Source organism: Ictidomys tridecemlineatus, chromosome 15, assembly GCF_052094955.1.
Source record: "Ictidomys tridecemlineatus isolate mIctTri1 chromosome 15, mIctTri1.hap1, whole genome shotgun sequence".
In the NCBI taxonomy this organism is placed as follows: domain Eukaryota; kingdom Metazoa; phylum Chordata; class Mammalia; order Rodentia; family Sciuridae; genus Ictidomys; species Ictidomys tridecemlineatus.
The window spans coordinates 11,563,069-11,567,154 of NC_135491.1; the positions used below are offsets into that span (position 1 = coordinate 11,563,069).

General features: G+C 46.0%; 1 pseudogene; it reads right to left on the reverse strand.

Annotated features, from left to right (window-relative positions):
- Positions 1 to 1,227: 1,227 nt before the first annotated feature.
- On the reverse strand, positions 1,228 to 3,886 carry LOC120887861 (ecotropic viral integration site 5 protein homolog; annotated as a pseudogene).
- Between the last annotated feature and the right edge of the window lie 200 nt (positions 3,887 to 4,086).

Consider the following 4,086-nt stretch of genomic DNA (forward strand, 5'->3'; position numbering starts at 1 on the left):
AAAACTATTGAAATGTTAGTGACTCCCCCACCCCCAGTATTGGGGATTGAACCCATGAGTGCTTATCACTGAGCTACATTATTTTTTGTTTGAGTCAGAGTCTCTCTAAGTTACTGAGACTGGACTCAAAATTGTGATCCTCCTACTTCAGCCTCCTGAGTCACTGGGATTATGGGCATGGGCCACCATGCCCAATTAATGTCTGGTTTTATTTTTCAATTTCCTTTTAGCCTATTATTTATATAAGGCCTGTTTGAATGCTGAAAGCAGTAATTTTCTATATATGTCCCTTATAAAAAATGATGTTCAATGTTGGGTATGCAGATTTATAAATATGTACAAATAAACGATATATTTGTGTCAACTACTACTCTGACCAGTACCTGACAGATGGAAGCATCATATGTGCATAAAAGTGTGAAATTAAAATAAAATTCTCAAAATAGTTAACAATCAATTTGTGTTTAATAAAACTATACATAAAGCAAGGCTTTGTGCTTAAGAACCTTCAGCGGCCCACTAATTAAACAGTAATTTTAGTGTGGGTGTGTGTGGGGGGAAATGCCCCAAACACAAAAAGACTAGGTAAAGCAGATGTCTCGGTCAAATGTCTCTACACAGTCACCTTAAAATCACACTGATAAACATAAATACATGAGTCGTTCACCAAGCATAAAGTATTGCACAAGAGCAGTTTTATCTGGGGGAAAAAAAATGCAATTTTCCATCGTTTTGAATTTCAAAATGGTTCCCAGATTTAGATATAATTGTGTTTTCTAAAGAAGAAACACTTATATTCAGTAATGCTGTTAGAACCTGATTTTACCGTTGATCATATTCCAGTCTACTTTGTGGCAAAGGAAACATCGGTGGTGACGATTTGGCAAAGATAAAGGCAGAAGAGATTGTAAAATGAGATACACACACAAGAAACATATTCCAAAAATCCCTAACCACAGGGTGTCCGATCCCTGGAAGAAACCCGCAGCCTAGGCCAGACTGTGACTCTCTTCCTTTTGAATCATTTGGTTGCTCTCTGGTCTGCAGCACCCTGTCTTCGGGTTTCGCTCTCACCACCATCTGCCATAGTCAGGTCCAGAGGCATCGGGCCACTATCTCTTACCAAATGGTTGACAGTGTGGGTTGCACCCAAAAGGGGGCGGTGCGCTGGGCCCATGGCGGGAGAAGAGGGCTTGCCCAGCGAGCTGGAGCCCTGCGGTCCTCCCCAGACCTGCAGGCGAGGAAAGCAGGGAAAGGCAATTGGTCTGGGAAACTCCTCCAACCAGCTGGACACAGGATTCAGGATTCCGAGCTCCTGACTCAGCTTTGCCATCTGATCTTCCAGTCCCCTGGTGCACTGTTAGACAGACACAGGGGGTTAAGCTTCCCTTCTTTCTGGATTTCAAGCTCAGCAACGTGGGACTGTAATTCTGCTTCCCCCATCTCAGGCCTCCGCTTCTTCCTCGTTTGTACGTCAAGTTCGGCTCATTTGGGCTTTGCGTGGCTTAACTGGTAAAGTAGTCTCTGCTCCATCGTGCGCCTTCTCCTGCGGACTTCTATTCTGGGCTTCCAAGGTGGTTACTAATGATTCTGCTGTGTTTCCATGTCCGCCATCCTTTGTTTCATTTCTCCTACTTGTGCCTATGTTTCAGCCCCTCTAAGTTGAAGGGTCATCTGTTCACCCATTTTTCTTAGGCGGGTCTTTCCATCTCCGGGTAGCACCAGCGAAGTGGTGCAGCCCACGTTCTTTGGAATTCTTGACTTGCTTTCTCAGTTCTTTCAACCTGTGACGGCTTCTGCTTCTCAGTTTCACAAGCGATGAGTTGCTCCCGAAGCCTGTGATATAATTCTCATCAGGAAAGGCCATTGGTCCTCTTGTCTATTTCCAATACTTTATCCTGCATCTGTTTCACTGCACACGGAGGCTCGGCTTCCCTCAGTCTTGCTTGGACCAGTTCCTTCTCTTCACTGTCGTTGGAACTGCATTTAGGTTTTTCTAGTATTTCAATGCACTATTTTTTTTTCCCCCTGGTAGGAGGGTACTAGGGATTGACCTTAGGGGTGGTCAACCACAGAGCCACATCCCCAGCCCCATTTAGTCTTTTATTTAGAGACAGGGTCTCACTGAGTTGCTTAGGGCTTGGCTCAGTTGCTGAGGCTGGCTTTGAACTCTCCTGCCTCCTGCCTCAGCCTCAGCCTCCTGAGCCTCTGGGATTACAGGACCGCGCCACCTCGCCTGGCTCAATGCGCTCTTTTTAAAGCCTCTTTCTTGTGCATAATATTTTATTATCAACTTGCTGATCCATGTCTTTAATTTTTATTGAGCATTCTTTTTCAAGCTTTTTCTTTTTTCTTTTGTTTTCTGAGTTGGATTTGACTTGGTAAAATGCTTGGATTAATTTGTCTGGAACCACCTTCAAAGGGATGTGAAATGACCTGAAAGTGCTGTTACATCCCTTCCATGTCAAGTTGCATTAATTCTGCCTGATTCATTTGCAGAAGCCCCAATTCTGCTTGAACTACTATTTCTAAATCCTCAGACAGAAAGCTATCACACGCACCCTTGTTGCAATCGGTAGTAGAAAAGTTGGAAGAAAGATTGTCAGGACCTACCTCACAAGTTTCTGAGGCTGGCTTTGAACTTGAGATGCTCCTGTCTCAGCCTCCTGGGTAGCTGGGGTTACTGGTATCCACCACCATGAGTGGCCATACTTGGTTTTAAAAGTTCATGAAGTCTATAATCTTGCATGAATTCAGCAAATATCCACAGCACTTCTTCTGGCACCTGCATAAGCAAGAACCCAACTATAAAACAATTCTATGACCTTAACCAAACCTAAAGAATATGCTTTCATCACATTAAATGAAATCTCCCTGGGGCTGGGGATGTGGCTCAAGCGGTAGCGCGCTCGCCTAGCATGCATGCGGCCCGGGTTCGATCCTCAGCAGCACCACATACCAACAAAGATGTTGTGTCCGCAGAGAACTAAGAAAAAAAAAATAAATAAATGTTAAAATTCTCTCTCTCTCTCTGTCCCCCCCCCTCACTCTCTAAAAAAAAAAAATAAATAAATAAAAAATAAATGAAATCTCCCATCCAAAGCTTTTTCCTTAAAAAAATTGTGTTGGGTGTGACTTTTGCAACATCAGGTTTGTCACCAGGAGGGGTCATCTTCGGGAGTTCTGAGTGCTGGCATTCTTTGTGCTCTGCAGAAAAGTTGCCCAACTCTTCCTCTAACACGGTGGGGTATTCCTTTATGAACCAGTTCCTTATCTTGCTTTGCTTTCCTTGTGTTTGTGTACACATCTTCCCATGCATTAACTGTTCTTCCCCGCAACTGTTCTTCCCCTCCTCTTCAAGGAGGTTGAAATTTGCTGGAGGCTGTTAAACTTGAAACAAGAGAGAAGCCACTTTTTGAGAGACGCTTGCTTCTTCTGGGTCCCCCAAACAGGGTTACATTTACCTCTAACAATCGATTTTGTTCCTCCAGTCCAGCCAGGAGTTTGGGAGGATGGTGAAAGGGCTGGTGCTGACGGCGCGGTAGGTGAGGCTGTCGTGTAAGTGAAGCAGAAGGACTTGCCACCTGACTGGCCACCTGCCGGTGTGCGACACTGTGCTCCTCACCTATGACAGAGTGGAACTCAGCTTTTCTGCAACCTTGGAAACGTCGGGTGGACATCACCAGAAACGTCAACTTCCCACCCAGCCTGCACAGCGCCCTTCCAGCACCTCCAACACGCCCAGCTCCGCAGTCACTTGCCCTCGGAACCCTTTCAGGGCATTGGCCACGTGCTGTATGCCAGGCGGTGGCTGGCTGAGCTGGAGACACAGCAGTGACCAACAGTCCCTAGATGGCCCCTCATGAAGCTCACAGAACTCCGCCATTCTTCTCCCTGCCATCTCTCCTGCCCACTCCAGATCCTTCTCTTTCCCTCCTTGTCGGGAGCTGCTCTGGAAATACAAGCCCTTAAGCCCTGAGCAAGAGATACTGGACCATCCTTGCGCCCTGTGATAACCTGGGCTTTACCTCTGCTCAGATCATGAGACGTGGCCCAGGAGTAGGCGTCACCCGTGGGGTTGAGTGT